The sequence below is a fragment of the Haemaphysalis longicornis genome, unplaced genomic scaffold (assembly GCF_048455015.1).
Source record: "Haemaphysalis longicornis isolate Haplotype H1 unplaced genomic scaffold, Haemaphysalis longicornis Haplotype H1 scaffold_5, whole genome shotgun sequence".
Taxonomy (NCBI): Eukaryota; Metazoa; Arthropoda; class Arachnida; order Ixodida; family Ixodidae; genus Haemaphysalis; species Haemaphysalis longicornis.
The window spans coordinates 10772769-10791068 of record NW_027526385.1 but is presented as its reverse complement, the minus strand read 5'-3'; positions in this window follow the sequence as shown (position 1 = coordinate 10791068).

Here is an 18300-nt window from a genome sequence, read left to right as displayed (position 1 = left end):
TCTGTTACAAGTGGTAACTGTCCTAGGCAATATTCCCCTCTCTGCTTTTCGTCCACCAGCATTCTAATCTTCTTTTCGTCCCCTCGACAGCCTTGAAGTTAACTTCCTCTGTGATACCCTTAAATCCTAGGGCTTCTGACAGCCCAATATTCCCTTTATGTAGATTTGGATGGATACCCTCACATTCAGCACGATGTGCCGCATAGTTTCTGTTTCTTTACCGCAGACCACGCATACCCCATCATTTTCTGAATACTTCCCCACAAAACTCTTAGTTCGCAGGCAACCTGCTCTAGCCTCAAAAAGCAAAGCACTGCCCTGGGAATTATCGTAGAAATTTTCCTTTTTGATGTTCATCTTCTCAGCCCTGTACATCTCTAACGACGTTTTGGCTTCCATTTTTTCCCTCCATTTATTCGTTTCAATCTGCCTTGCCTCTTTTTTGGTTACCTTGGCTGTTTTGGATTCCCCACTGTTCTTTCCGTATTTCATCGTTAGCCTTCTAGTCTTTCTTAACCACTGCGTGTCCACGCTTTTCAAGTATAGGTACCTAAAAACCTTAGCTGCCCACCTTCGTTGATCCATTGCCCTCAACCTCATCTCAAAGCATATTTTACTCTGAGCTTCTCTAACTTCAAACGACGCCCAGCCCATATCTCCCTGAACTGCTTCGTTAGTTGTTTTTCCATGCGCGCCTAAGGCCAGACGTCCTACCGTTCTCTGGTTTACTTCAAGGCGTGATAGAACGTCTGATTGTAAGCAGAGTACAGCATTCGCAAACGTGAGACCCGGAACCATTACTCCTTTCCAGATTCCTCTTACTACTTCATATTTGTTATACCCCCACAGTGCTCTATGCTTCATTATAGCTGCGTTTCGCTTTCCCTTAACCTTAAGTTGCTCCTCGTGAGTTCTTAAGTAGCTATCCCCTTCGTTTATCCACACTCCCAAATATTTATATTCCTTGACTCTAGGTAATTCGCCTTGCTGGATAGACACTACGTCGGTGGTAGCGTCATTGAAAACCATTATTCCTGATTTTTCTGCACCGAAATTTAACCCGAGGTCAGTGGCTTCCTGGCCGCAAATATTTATTAGCCGCTGCATATCGGTTTGGTTATCAGCTAAAAGAACAATGTCGTCTGCGTATAACATTCCCGGAATATGCTGTTGTACCACTTCGCCTTACAGCATATGGGTTAGGCTAAACCCTACACACTTCCGTGTGAAGTCTCCTTCACCTGTTAGCCTGTATTCTTTGCGGGAAAGACATTTTTTGATGAGCAATATAAATGGCCTAATTAAAACTCTGAAGGCCGTATGACATTTTATTAGTAGTGAATTTTGTTTTCCAAAGAGGAAACCTGCCTTTACACAGCAGAGGAAGCTGCTTCATAGGAAGCGTGGCATAATACCATATTGATTAAGAATGGTTTTAACACCCTGACTCTACACAGACGACGAGGCGCACCATAGGGTAGGGCTCTGGATTAATTTTTACCACCTTGGGAACATTGAAAGGCACCCAAATCTAGAACACACGGGGATTCTAGTTTTTAGCGTCCAACATAAAAGCTGAAGCCGTTGCGGGAATACAACTTGCGTCTCACATAATCCTAGAAGAGCTTGTTGCCAAAGACAGCTCTAGAACAACTCCGCTGTCAAATAAATGTATACTCTTGAGCACAGAGCCGCCTTTCTAGTATTTTGAAAGCCCTCGTAGTAAACAACAAACAAAATTACCCCCCAAAACAACATACGCTGCAAAGAAATGTATACTCTAATCGCAATATTATGCTAAGGCAAAATGGCTCATGATTTCTAGACTCCCCACAACGATATTGGTGAGAAGCTGCAACTGCAGTCTTCCGGGTCACGACGCATAACTCCCGCGTCTCAGGAAGTGACCGCATGAGCAGCGAACGCACGGCGGCGCGTGCTACAGGGACGTTATTTCACAACGTGTCGCCGCAGCCAAGCATGTTGTTTTAAATCGTGTTTGCACGTCCTGCGCAAATGGCAGGTGGTTGGGATAAGCCAATTCAGAAACAAAATGTCTACTACCACCCCCTCACATTTTCGCCAAGCGTCGCCGCAGACGAGCGTTTTGTGCAGGATCATCATACTGCCCTCCTCCTCACATGTTTATCACACTCTCCTTGGCCGTTTGATTTTTGTCTTCGCTCGCTTGGTTACGATGCCGTCGCCGGTGCCCCACAGCAGTAGCGGCGACCAAAGTGCTCGTCACTAAAATATTTCAAGAAAATCATCACCCCACTCGCTACTCAAACGTGTCATCATATCATTAGTGTAGAGAGGATAAGGTATTCAGTAAGGTCAAACTGATTTATTTATCTATTCAAAGTACCCCTAGAGATCTCAAGGAAGGACGGTATAACATTGGGGGTAGTGAATGCAGCAGAAACAAAATACGAACAAGCACTTGGAGAAATATAACACGAAAAGGACAGCGCATGCGCGAATAAAAATATCATAAATGTAATATAACCTCAAAATAACCCGTAAAAATAAACCCAGAGGAAGCAACCACAAGCATATCTCTGTAGAAAAAGAACAATCTGTCAGAAGTTATACAATAAAATAGCGATAGCTTTGTTTTCAGTTTACAACTTCTGTGAGTATTATTGATTAAATTTAACAGCCTCAATGATGGTGGCTATGACGGTGGAGACGTTTACGTAAAATTGGAGAAAGAAAATCGGCAATCGCATACTACTAAAGAAAACAATTGACGTACTGCACCGTATCAAAAGATTTCATTAAACAATTTCAGGCTCTTATTGCTGTTATGAATCTTCTTGGAGTAATTTTGTTACTTTGTATTTAGAGCTTTATTCTAGTCAACATTTATGTCTTTTGCACCTTGGAATACTTCTTAAGATTGGGAATGAAAATCGGAAATCGCACAACACTGAAGACAACTATTGACATAGTGCACCGAATGTGAATATTTCATATAACAATTTTGGGCTGCTATTGGTTTTCAGAATCTTCTTAGAGTAATTTCGATACATTGTATGCAGGGCTTTATTCTTGTCATCTTTTATGCCCTTCGCACCTTGGAATACGTCTTGCTTAAATTAAATTGGAGAACGAAAATCGGCAATCACCATACTGTGGACAACTATTGACATAGTGCAGTGTATGTGAATGTGTTATAGAACAATTTGGGCTCTTATTTCTGTTAACAATCTTCTTGCAGTTTTTTTTATACTTTCGATTTAGGGCACTTTTCGAGTCAACATTTACGTCCTTCGCAACTTGGAATAATTCATATTTACTTAAGATCGGACAACGAAAATCGCCAATCGCATAATACTGAAGACAACTCTTAAACATAGTGCACCGTATGAGGAGGTTTCGTACAAAAATTTCAAGCTCCTATTGTTGTTAAGAATCTTCTTGGAGTAGTTTCTTTACTTTGTATTTAGGGCTTTATTCTAGTCAACATTTATGTCCTTCGCACCTTGGAATATTTCTTACTTAAGATCGGATAACGAAAATAGCCAAACACATAATACTGAAGACAACTATTGACATAACATAGTGCGCCGTAAGTGAAAGTTTCATATAACAATTTTGGGCTGCTATAGGTGTTAAGAGTCTTCTTAAAGTAATTTCGATACATTGTATGCAGGGCTTTATTCTTGCCATCTTTTATGCCCTCCGCAACTTGGAATACTACTTACTTACATAGGATTCAAAAACAAAAATCGCCAATCGCAGAATACTGAAGGCAACTATTGATATTGTGCACCGTGTGTGAATGTTTCATATAAACATTTCGGGCTGCTATAGGTGTTAAGAATCTTCTTAGAGTAATTTCGATACATTGTATGCGGAGCTTTATTCCTTTGATCTTTTATGCTATTCGAAACTTGGAATACTTTTAATTACTTAAGATTGCAAATCAAAAATTGCAGTCGCCGAATACTGAAGAACACAATTGATATAGTGCGCCGTATGTGAATGTTTCAAATAACAATTTTTGGCTGCTCTGAATGTTAAGAATCTTCTTAGAGTAATTTCGATAAATTGTACGCAGAGCTTTATTCTTTTCATCTTTTATGTTCTTCGAAACTTGGAATACTTTTAATTACTTAAGATTGCAAAACAAAAATCGCCAATCGCAGAATACTGAAGACAACTAGTGATATAGTGCGCCGTATGTGAATGTTTCATATAAAAATTTTGGTCTGCTATTGGTGTTAAGAATCTTCTTAGAGCAATTTCGATAAATTGTATGTAGGGCTTTATTCTTGTCATCTTTAATTCATTTTGTACATTGGAATACTTCTTACTTACTTTAAATTGGAGAACGAAAATCTGTAATCACCATAGTGAGGACAATTATTGCCATAGTGCAGTGTATATGAATGTTTCATAGAACAATTTGGGCTCTTATTGCTGTTAAGAATCTTCTTGAAGTAATTTTGATACTTTGTATTTAGGGCATTACTCAGGTCAACTGTTATGTCCTTCACAACTTTGAATACTTCTTACTTAAGATCAGATAACAAAAATCGCCAATCGCATAATACTGAAGACAACTCTTAATATAGTGCGCCGTATGTGAACATTTCATATAACAATTCTGGGCTGCAGTTGGTTTTAGGAATCTTCTTAGAGTAATTTTGATACCTTGCATGTAGGGCTTTATTCTTCTTATCTTTTATGGCCTTGGCACATTGGAATACTTCTTACTTACTTTAAATTAGCGAACAAAATTCGGTAATCACCATACTGAGGACAACTATTCGCATAGTGCTGTGTATGTGAATGTTTCATAGAACAATTTGGGCTCTTATTGCTGTTAAGAATCTTCTTGAAGTAATTTTATACTTTGAATTAAAGGCATTATTTTAGTGAACGTTTATGTCGTTCCTAACTTGGAATATTTCTTACTTACTTAAGATTGCAAAACAAAAATCGCCAATCGCATAATACTGAAGACAACTATTGATATAGTGCGCCGTTTATATAATAATTTTGGGTTGCTACTGGTGTTAGAAATCTTCTTAGAGTAATTTCGATACCTTGCATGTAGGGCTTTATTCTTGTCATCTTTTATGCCCTTGGCACATTGGAATACTTCTTACTTACTTTAAATTAGAGAACAAAATTCGGTAATCACCATACTGAGGACAACTATTCGCATAGTGCAGTGTATGTGAATGTTTCATAGAACAATTTGGGCTCTTATTGCTGTTAAGAATCTTCTTGAAGTAATTTTGATACTTTGAATTAAAGGCATTATTTTAGTCAACGTTTATGTCGTTCCTAACTTGGAATATTTCTTACTTACTTAAGATTGCAAAACAAAAATCGCCAATCGCAGAATACTGAAGACAACTCTTAATATAGTGCGCCGTATGTGAACATTTCATATAACAATTCTGGGCTGCAGTTGGTTTTAGGAATCTTCTTAGAGTAATTTTGATACCTTGCATGTAGGGCTTTATTCTTCTTATCTTTTATGCCCTTGGCACATTGGAATACTTCTTACTTACTTTAAATTAGCGAACAAAATTCGGTAATCACCATACTGAGGACAACTATTCGCATAGTGCAGTGTATGTGAATGTTTCATAGAACAATTTGGGCTCTTATTGCTGTTAAGAATCTTCTTGAAGTAATTTTATACTTTGAATTAAAGGCATTATTTTAGTCAACGTTTATGTCGTTCCTAACTTGGAATATTTCTTACTTACTTAAGATTGCAAAACAAAAATCGCCAATCGCATAATACTGAAGACAACTATTGATATAGTGCGCCGTTTATATAATAATTTTGGGCTGCTACTGGTGTTAGAAATCTTCTTAGAGTAATTTCGATACCTTGCATGTAGGGCTTTGTTCTTGTCATCTTTTATGCCCTTGGCACATTGGAATACTTCTTACTTACTTTAAATTAGAGAACAAAATTCGGTAATCACCATACTGAGGACAACTATTCGCATAGTGCAGTGTATGTGAATGTTTCATAGAACAATTTGGGCTCTTATTGCTGTTAAGAATCTTCTTGAAGTAATTTTGATACTTTGAATTAAAGGCATTATTTTAGTCAACGTTTATGTCGTTCCTAACTTGGAATATTTCTTACTTACTTAAGATTGCAAAACAAAAATCGCCAATCGCAGAATACTGAAGACAACTATTGACATAGTGCGCCGTTTATATAATAATTTTGGGCTGCTACTGGTGTTAGAAATCTTCTTAGAGTAATTTCGATACCTTGCATGTAGGGCTTTATTCTTGTCATCTTTTATGCCCTTGACACATTGGAATACTTTTTACTTACTTTAAATTAGCGAACAAAATTCGGTAATCACCATACTGAGGACAACTATTCGCATAGTGCAGTGTATGTGAATGTTTCATAGAACAATTTGGGCTCTTATTGCTGTTAAGAATCTTCTTGAAGTAATTTTGATACTTTGAATTAAAGGCATTATTTTAGTCAACGTTTATGTCGTTCCTAACTTGGAATATTTCTTACTTACTTAAGATTGCAAAACAAAAATCGCCAATCGCAGAATACTGAAGACAACTATTGACATAGTGCGCCGTTTATATAATAATTTTGGGCTGCTACTGGTGTTAGAAATCTTCTTAGAGTAATTTCGATACCTTGCATGTAGGGCTTTATTCTTGTCATCTTTTATGCCCTTGGCACATTGGAATACTTCTTACTTACTTTAAATTAGCGAACAAAATTCGGTAATCACCATACTGAGGACAACTATTCGCATAGTGCAGTGTATGTGAATGTTTCATAGAACAATTTGGGCTCTTATTGCTGTTAAGAATCTTCTTGAAGTAATTTTGATACTTTGAATTAAAGGCATTATTTTAGTCAACGTTTATGTCGTTCCTAACTTGGAATATTTCTTACTTACTTAAGATTGCAAAACAAAAATCGCCAATCGCATAATACTGAAGACAACTATTGATATAGTGCGCCGTTTATATAATAATTTTGGGCTGCTACTGGTGTTAGAAATCTTCTTAGAGTAATTTCAAAACCTTGCATGTAGGGCTTTATTCTTGTCATCTTTTATGCCCTTGGCACAATGGAATACTTCTTACTTACTTTAAATTAGAGAACAAAATTCGGTAATCACCATACTGAGGACAACTATTCGCATAGTGCAGTGTATGTGAATGTTTCATAGAACAATTTGGGCTCTTATTGCTGTTAAGAATCTTCTTGAAGTAATTTTATACTTTGAATTAAAGGCATTATTTTAGTCAACCTTTATGTCGTTCCTAACTTGGAATATTTCTTACTTACTTAAGATTGCAAAACAAAAATCGCCAATCGCAGAATACTGAAGACAACTATTGACATAGTGCGCCGTTTATATAATAATTTTGGGCTGCTACTGGTGTTAGAAATCTTCTTAGAGTAATTTCAATACCTTGCATGTAGGGCTTTATTCTTGTCATCTTTTATGCCCTTGGCACATTGGAATACTTCTTACTTACTTTAAATTAGAGAACAAAATTCGGTTATCACCATACTGAGGACAACTATTCGCATAGTGCAGTGTATGTGAATGTTTCATAGAACAATTTGGGCTCTTATTGCTGTTAAGAATCTTCTTGAAGTAATTTTGATACTTTGAATTAAAGGCATTATTTTAGTCAACGTTTATGTCGTTCCTAACTTGGAATATTTCTTACTTACTTAAGATTGCAAAACAAAAATCGCCAATCGCAGAATACTGAAGACAACTATTGACATAGTGCGCCGTTTATATAATAATTTTGGGCTGCTACTGGTGTTAGAAATCTTCTTAGAGTAATTTCGATACCTTGCATGTAGGGCTTTATTCTTGTCATCTTTTATGCCCTTGGCACATTGGAATACTTCTTACTTACTTTAAATTAGCGAACAAAATTCGGTAATCACCATACTGAGGACAACTATTCGCATAGTGCAGTGTATGTGAATGTTTCATAGAACAATTTGGGCTCTTATTGCTGTTAAGAATCTTCTTGAAGTAATTTTGATACTTTGAATTAAAGGCATTATTTTAGTCAACGTTTATGTCGTTCCTAACTTGGAATATTTCTTACTTACTTAAGATTGCAAAACAAAATTCGCCAATCGCATAATACTGAAGACAACTATTGATATAGTGCGCCGTTTATATAATAATTTTGGGCTGCTACTGGTGTTAGAAATCTTCTTAGAGTAATTTCGATACCTTGCATGTAGGGCTTTATTCTTGTCATCTTTTATGCCCTTGGCACAATGGAATACTTCTTACTTACTTTAAATTAGAGAACAAAATTCGGTAATCACCATACTGAGGACAACTATTCGCATAGTGCAGTGTATGTGAATGTTTCATAGAACAATTTGGGCTCTTATTGCTGTTAAGAATCTTCTTGAAGTAATTTTATACTTTGAATTAAAGGCATTATTTTAGTCAACCTTTATGTCGTTCCTAACTTGGAATATTTCTTACTTACTTAAGATTGCAAAACAAAAATCGCCAATCGCAGAATACTGAAGACAACTATTGACATAGTGCGCCGTTTATATAATAATTTTGGGCTGCTACTGGTGTTAGAAATCTTCTTAGAGTAATTTCAATACCTTGCATGTAGGGCTTTATTCTTGTCATCTTTTATGCCCTTGGCACATTGGAATACTTCTTACTTACTTTAAATTAGAGAACAAAATTCGGTTATCACCATACTGAGGACAACTATTCGCATAGTGCAGTGTATGTGAATGTTTCATAGAACAATTTGGGCTCTTATTGCTGTTAAGAATCTTCTTGAAGTAATTTTATACTTTGAATTAAAGGCATTATTCTAGTCAACGTTTATGTCGTTCCTAACTTGGAATATTTCTTACTTACTTAAGATTGCAAAACAAAAATCGCCAATCGCATAATACTGAAGACAACTATTGATATAGTGCGCCGTTTATATAATAATTTTGGGCTGCTACTGGTGTTAGAAATCTTCTTAGAGTAATTTCGATACCTTGCATGTAGGGCTTTATTCTTGTCATCTTTTATGCCCTTGGCACATTGGAATACTTCTTACTTACTTTAAATTAGAGAACAAAATTCGGTAATCACCATACTGAGGACAACTATTCGCATAGTGCAGTGTATGTGAATGTTTCATAGAACAATTTGGGCTCTAATTGCTGTTAAGATTCTTCTTGAAGTAATTTTGATAATTTTTATTTAGGGCATTATTCTAGTCAACTTTTATGTCCTTCGCAACTTGGAATACTTCTTACTTACTTAAGATTGAATAAAAAAAATCGCCAATCGCATAATACTGAAGACAACTATTGATATAGTGCGCCGTTTATATAATAATTTTGGGCTGCTACTGGTGTTAGAAATCTTCTTAGAGTAATTTCGATACCTTGCATGTAGGGCTTTATTCTTGTCATCTTTTATGCCCTTGGCACAATGGAATACTTCTTACTTACTTTAAATTAGAGAACAAAATCCGTAATCAGCATAGCATAGTGCTGTGTATGTGAATGTTTCATAGAACAAATTGGGCTCTGATTGTTGTTAAGAATCTTCTTGAAGTAATTTTGATATTTTGTATTTAGGGCATTATTGTAGTCAACTTTTATGTCCTTCGCAACTGGGAACACCTCTTACTTATTTAAGATCGGGTAACAAAAAATCGCCAATCGCATAATACTGAAGACAACTATTGATATAGAGCGCCGTATGTGAATGTTTCATATAACAATTTTGGGCTGCTATAGTGTAAGGAATTTTGTTCGAGTAATATCGTTACATTGCATGTAGGGTTTTATTCTTGTCATATTTTAAGCCCTTGGCACCTTGGAATACTTCTTACTTACTCTAAATTGGAGACCAAAAATCGGTTATCACCATACCGAGGACAACTATTGGCATAGTGCAGTGTATGTGAATCTTTCATAGAACAATTTGGGCTCTTATTGCTGTTAAGAATCTTCTTGAAGTAATTTTGATACTTTGTATTTAGGGCATTACTCAGGTCAACTGTTATGTCCTTCACAACTTTGAATACTTCTTACTTAAGATCAGATAACAAAAATCGCCAATCGCATAATACTGAAGACAACTCTTAATATAGTGCGCCGTATGTGAACATTTCATATAACAATTCTGGGCTGCAGTTGGTTTTAGGAATCTTCTTAGAGTAATTTTGATACCTTGCATGTAGGGCTTTATTCTTCTTATCTTTTATGCCCTTGGCACATTGGAATACTTCTTACTTACTTTAAATTAGCGAACAAAATTCGGTAATCACCATACTGAGGACAACTATTGGCATAGTGCAGTGTATGTGAATGTTTCATAGAACAATTTGGGCTCTTATTGCTGTTAAGAATCTTCTTGAAGTAATTTTGATACTTTGAATTAAAGGCATTATTTTAGTCAACGTTTATGTCGTTCTAACTTGGAATATTTCTTACTTACTTAAGATTGCAAAACAAAAATCGCCAATCGCATAATACTGAAGACAACTATTGATATAGTGCGCCGTTTATATAATAATTTTGGGCTGCTTCTGGTGTTAGAAATCTTCTTAGAGTAATTTCGATACCTTGCATGTAGGGCTTTATTCTTGTCATCTTTTATGCCCTTGGCACATTGGAATACTTCTTACTTACTTTAAATTAGAGAACAAAATTCGGTAATCACCATACTGAGGACAACTATTCGCATAGTGCAGTGTATGTGAATGTTTCATAGAACAATTTGGGCTCTTATTGCTGTTACGAATCTTCTTGAAGTAATTTTTATACTTTGAATTAAAGGCATTATTTTAGTCAACGTTTATGTCGTTCCTAACTTGGAATATTTCTTACTTACTTAAGATTGCAAAACAAAAATCGCCAATCGCATAATACTGAAGACAACTATTGATATAGTGCGCCGTTTATATAATAATTTTGGGCTGCTACTGGTGTTAGAAATCTTCTTAGAGTAATTTTGATACCTTGCATGTAGGGCTTTATTCTTATCTTTTATGCCCTTGCACATTGGAATACTTCTTACTTACTTTAAATTAGCGAACAAAATTCGGTAATCACCATACTGAGGACAACTATTGGCACAGTGCAGTGTATGTGAATCTTTCATAGAACAATTTGGGCTCTTATTGCTGTTAAGAATCTTCTTGAAGTAATTTTATACTTTGAATTAAAGGCAATATTTTAGAAAACGTTTATGTCGTTCCTAACTTGGAATATTTCTTACTTACTTAAGATTGCAAAACAAAAATCGCCAATCGCAGAATACTGAAGACAACTATTGACATAGTGCGCCGTATGTGAAGTTTCTTATAACAATTTTGTGCTGCTTTTGGTGTTAGGAATCTTCTTAGAGTAATTTCGATACATTGCATCTAGGGCTTTATCTTTCTCATCTTTTATGCCCTTGGCACATTGGAATACTTCTTACTTACATTAAATTGGAGAACAAAAACTCTAATCACCATACTGAGGACAACTATTGGCATAGTGCAGTGTATGTGAATGTTTCATAGAACAATTTGGGCTCTTATTGCTGTTAAGAATCTTCTTGAAGTAATTTTGATACTTTGAATTAAAGGAATTATTTTAGTCAACGTTTATGTCGTTCCTAACTTGGAATATTTCTTACTTACTTAAGATTGCAAAACAAAAATCGCCAATCGCATAATACTGAAGACAACTATTGATATAGTGCGCCGTTCATATAATAATTTTGGGCTGCTACTGGTGTTAGAAATCTTCTTAGAGTAATTTTGATACCTTGCATGTAGGGCTTTATTCTTCTTATCTTTTATGCCCTTGGCACATTGGAATACTTCTTACTTACTTTAAATTAGCAAACAAAATTCGGTAATCACCATACTGAGGACAACTATTCGCATAGTGCAGTGTATGTGAATGTTTCATAGAACAATTGGGGCTCTTATTGCTGTTAAGAATCTTCTTGAAGTAATTTTGATACTTTGAATTAAAGGCATTATTTTAGTCAACTTTTATGTCCTTCGCAACTTGGAATACTTCTTACTTACTTAAGATTGAATAAAAAAATCGCCAATCGCATAATACTGAAGACAACTATTGATATAGTGCGCCGTTTATATAATAATTTTGGGCTGCTACTGGTGTTAGAAATCTTCTTAGAGTAATTTCGATACCTTGCATGTAGGGCTTTATTCTTGTCATCTTTTATGCCCTTGGCACATTGGAATACTTCTTACTTACTTTAAATTAGAGAACAAAATTCGGTAATCACCATACTGAGGACAACTATTCGCATAGTGCAGTGTATGTGAATGTTTCATAGAACAATTTGGGCTCTTATTGCTGTTAAGAATCTTCTTGAAGTAATTTTGATACTTTGAATTAAAGGCATTATTTTAGTCAACGTTTATGTCGTTCCTAACTTGGAATATTTCTTACTTACTTAAGATTGCAAAACGAAAATCGCCAATCGCAGAATACTGAAGACAACTATTGACATAGTGCGCCGTATGTGAAGTTTCTTATAACAATTTTGTGCTGCTATTGGTGTTAGGAATCTTCTTAGAGTAATTTCGATACATTGCATCTAGGGCTTTATCTTTCTCATCTTTTATGCCCTTGGCACATTGGAATACTTCTTACTTACATTAAATTGGAGAACAAAAACTCTAATCACCATACTGAGGACAACTATTGGCATAGTGCAGTGTATGTGAATGTTTCATATAACAATTTGGGCTCTTATTGCTGTTAAGAATCTTCTTGAAGTAATTTTGATACTTTGAATTAAAGGCATTATTTTAGTCAACGTTTATGTCGTTCCTAACTTGGAATATTTCTTACTTACTTAAGATTGCAAAACAAAAATCGCCAATCGCATAATACTGAAGACAACTATTGATATAGTGCGCCGTTTATATAATAATTTTGGGCTGCTACTGGTGTTAGAAATCTTCTTAGAGTAATTTTGATACCTTGCATGTAGGGATTTATTCTTCTTATCTTTTATGCCCTTGGCACATTGGAATACTTCTTACTTACTTTAAATTAGCAAACAAAATTCGGTAATCACCATACTGAGGACAACTATTCGCATAGTGCAGTGTATGTGAATGTTTCATAGAACAATTGGGGCTCTTATTGCTGTTAAGAATCTTCTTGAAGTAATTTTGATACTTTGAATTAAAGGCATTATTTTAGTCAACTTTTATGTCCTTCGCAACTTGGAATACTTCTTACTTACTTAAGATTGAATAAAAAAATCGCCAATCGCATAATACTGAAGACAACTATTGATATAGTGCGCCGTTTATATAATAATTTTGGGCTGCTACTGGTGTTAGAAATCTTCTTAGAGTAATTTCGATACCTTGCATGTAGGGCTTTATTCTTGTCATCTTTTATGCCCTTGGCACATTGGAATACTTCTTACTTACTTTAAATTAGAGAACAAAATTCGGTAATCACCATACTGAGGACAACTATTAGCATAGTGCAGTGTATGTGAATGTTTCATAGAACAATTTGGGCTCTTATTGCTGTTAAGAGTCTTCTTGAAGTAATTTTGATACTTTGAATTAAAGGCATTATTTTAGTCAACGTTTATGTCGTTCCTAACTTGGAATATTTCTTACTTACTTAAGATTGCAAAACAAAAATCGCCAATCGCAGAATACTGAAGACCACTATTGACATAGTGCGCCGTATGTGAAGTTTCTTATAACAATTTTGTGCTGCTATTGATGTTAGGAATCTTCTTAGAGTAATTTCGATACATTGCATCTAGGGCTTTATCTTTCTCATCTTTTATGCCCTTGGCACATTGGAATACTTCTTACTTACATTAAATTGGAGAACAAAAACTCTAATCACCATACTGAGGACAACTATTGGCACAGTGCAGTGTATGTGAATCTTTCATAGAACAATTTGGGCTCTAATTGCTGTTAAGATTCTTCTTGAAGTAATTTTGATAATTTTTTTAGGGCATTATTCTAGTCAACTTTTATGTCCTTCGCAACTTGGAATACTTCTTACTTACTTAAGATTGAATAAAAAAATCGCCAATCGCATAATACTGAAGACAACTATTGATATAGTGCGCCGTTTATATAATAATTTTGGGCTGCTACTGGTGTTAGAAATCTTCTTAGAGTAATTTCGATACCTTGCATGTAGGGCTTTATTCTTGTCATCTTTTATGCCCTTGGCACATTGGAATACTTCTTACTTACTTTAAATTAGAGAACAAAATCCGTAATCAGCATAGCATAGTGCAGTGTATGTGAATGTTTCATAGAACAAATTGGGCTCTGATTGTTGTTAAGAATCTTCTTGAAGTAATTTTGATATTTTGTATTTAGGGCATTATTGTAGTCTACTTTTATGTCCTTCGCAACTTGGAACACTTCTTACTTATTCAAGATCGGGTAAGAAAAATCGCCAATCGCATAATACTGAAGACAACTATTGATATAGAGCGCCGTATGTGAATGTTTCATATAACAATTTTGGGCTGCTATAGTGTAAGGAATTTTGTTCGAGTAATATCGTTACATTGCATGTAGGGTTTTATTCTTGTCATATTTTAAGCCCTTGGCACCTTGGAATACTTCTTACTTACTCTAAATTGGAGACTAAAAATCGGTTATCACCATACCGAGGACAACTATTCGCATAGTGCAGTGTATGTGAATGTTTCATAGAACAATTTGGGCTCTTATTGCTGTTAAGAATCTTCTTGAAGTAATTTTGATACTTTGAATTAAAGGCATTATTTTAGTCAACGTTTATGTCGTTCCTAACTTGGAATATTTCTTACTTACTTAAGATTGCAAAACAAAAATCGCCAATCGCAGAATACTGAAGACAACTATTGACATAGTGCGCCGTATGTGAAGTTTCTTATAACAATTTTGTGCTGCTATTGGTGTTAGGAATCTTCTTAGAGTAATTTCGATACATTGCATCTAGGGCTTTATCTTTCTCATCTTTTATGCCCTTGGCACATTGGAATACTTCTTACTTACATTAAATTGGAGAACAAAAACTCTAATCACCATACTGAGGACAACTATTGGCACAGTGCAGTGTATGTGAATGTTTCATAGAACAATTTGGGCTCTTATTGCTGTTAAGAATCTTCTTGAAGTAATTTTGATACTTTGAATTAAAGGCATTATTTTAGTCAACGTTTATGTCGTTCCTAACTTGGAATATTTCTTACTTACTTAAGATTGCAAAACAAAAATCGCCAATCGCAGAATACTGAAGACAACTATTGACATAGTGCGCCGTATGTGAAGTTTCTTATAACAATTTTGTGCTGCTATTGGTGTTAGGAATCTTCTTAGAGTAATTTCGATACATTGCATCTAGGGCTTTATCTTTCTCATCTTTTATGCCCTTGGCACATTGGAATACTTCTTACTTACATTAAATTGGAGAACAAAAACTCTAATCACCATACTGAGGACAACTATTGGCATAGTGCAGTGTATGTGAATGTTTCATAGAACAATTTGGGCTCTTATTGCTGTTAAGAATCTTCTTGAAGTAATTTTGATACTTTGAATTAAAGGCATTATTTTAGTCAACGTTTATGTCGTTCCTAACTTGGAATATTTCTTACTTACTTAAGATTGCAAAACAAAAATCGCCAATCGCATAATACTGAAGACAACTATTGATATAGTGCGCCGTTTATATAATAATTTTGGGCTGCTACTGGTGTTAGAAATCTTCTTAGAGTAATTTTGATACCTTGCATGTAGGGCTTTATTCTTATCTTTTATGCCCTTGCACATTGGAATACTTCTTACTTACTTTAAATTAGCGAACAAAATTCGGTAATCACCATACTGAGGACAACTATTGGCACAGTGCAGTGTATGTGAATCTTTCATAGAACAATTTGGGCTCTTATTGCTGTTAAGAATCTTCTTGAAGTAATTTTGATACTTTGAATTAAAGGCATTATTTTAGTCAACGTTTATGTCGTTCCTAACTTGGAATATTTCTTACTTAAGATTGCAAAACAAAAATCGCCAATCGCAGAATACTGAAGACAACTATTGACATAGTGCGCCGTATGTGAAGTTTCTTATAACAATTTTGTGCAGCTATTGGTGTTAGGAATCTTCTTAGAGTAATTTCGATACATTGCATCTAGGGCTTTATCTTTCTCATCTTTTATGCCCTTGGCACATTGGAATACTTCTTACTTACATTAAATTGGAGAACAAAAACTCTAATCACCATACTGAGGACAACTATTCGCATAGTGCAGTGTATGTGAATGTTTCATAGAACAATTTGGGCTCTTATTGCTGTTAAGAATCTTCTTGAAGTGATTTTGATACTTTGAATTAAAGGCATTATTTTAGTCAACGTTTATGTCGTTCCTAACTTGGAATATTTCTTACTTACTTAAGATTGCAAAACAAAAATCGCCAATCGCAGAATACTGAAGACAACTATTGACATAGTGCGCCGTATGTGAAGTTTCTTATAACAATTTTGTGCTGCTATTTGTGTTAGGAATCTTCTTAGAGTAATTTCGATACATTGCATCTAGGGCTTTATCTTTCTCATCTTTTATGCCCTTGGCACATTGGAATACTTCTTACTTACATTAAATTGGAGAACAAAAACTCTAATCACCATACTGAGGACAACTATTCGCATAGTGCAGTGTATGTGAATGTTTCATAGAACAATTTGGGCTCTTATTGCTGTTAAGAATCTTCTTGAAGTAATTTTGATACTTTGAATTAAAGGCATTATTTTAGTCAACGTTTATGTCGTTCCTAACTTGGAATATTTCTTACTTACTTAAGATTGCAAAACAAAAATCGCCAATCGCAGAATACTGAAGACAACTATTGACATAGTGCGCCGTATGTGAAGTTTCTTATAACAATTTTGTGCTGCTATTGGTGTTAGGAATCTTCTTAGAGTAATTTAAATACATTGCATCTAGGGCTTTATCTTTCTCATCTTTTATGCCCTTGGCACATTGGAATACTTCTTACTTACATTAAATTGGAGAACAAAAACTATAATCACCATACTGAGGACAACTATTGGCACAGTGCAGTGTATGTGAATCTTTCATAGAACAATTTGGGCTCTTATTGCTGTTAATAATCTTCTTGAAGTAATTTTTATACTTTGAATTAAAGGCATTATTTTAGTCAACGTTTATGTCGTTCCTAACTTGGAATATTTCTTACTTACTTAAGATTGCAAAACAAAAATCGCCAATCGCAGAATACTGAAGACAACTATTGACATAGTGCGCCGTATGTGAAGTTTCTTATAACAATTTTGTGCTGCTATTGGTGTTAGGAATCTTCTTAGAGTAATTTCGATACATTGCATCTAGGGCTTTATATTTCTCATCTTTTATGCCCTTGGCACATTGGAATACTTCTTACTTACATTAAATTGGAGAACAAAAACTCTAATCACCATACTGAGGACAACTATTGGCACAGTGCAGTGTATGTGAATCTTTCATAGAACAATTTGGGCTCTAATTGCTGTTAAGATTCTTCTTGAAGTAATTTTGATAATTTTTATTTAGGGCATTATTCTAGTCAACTTTTATGTCCTTCGCAACTTGGAATACTTCTTACTTACTTAAGATTGAATAAAAAAAATCGCCAATCGCATAATACTGAAGACAACTATTGATATAGTGCGCCGTTTATATAATAATTTTGGGCTGCTACTGGTGTTAGAAATCTTCTTAGAGTAATTTCGATACATTGCATGTAGGGCTTTATTCTTGTCATCTTTTATGCCCTTGGCACATTGGAATACTTCTTACTTACTTTAAATTAGAGAACAAAATTCGGTAATCACCATACTGAGGACAACTATTCGCATAGTGTAGTGTATGTGAATGTTTCATAGAACAATTTGGGCTCTTATTGCTGTTAAGAATCTTCTTGAAGTAATTTTATACTTTGAATTAAAGGCATTATTTTAGTCAACGTTTATGTCGTTCCTAACTTGGAATATTTCTTACTTACTTAGGATTGCAAAACAAAAATCGCCAATCGCATAATACTGAAGACAACTATTGATATAGTGCGCCGTTTATATAATAATTTTGGGCTGCTACTGGTGTTAGAAATCTTCTTAGAGTAATTTCGATACCTTGCATGTAGGGCTTTATTCTTGTCATCTTTTATGCCCTTGGCAAATTGGAATACTTCTTACTTACTTTAAATTAGAGAACAAAATTCGGTAATCACCATACTGAGGACAAC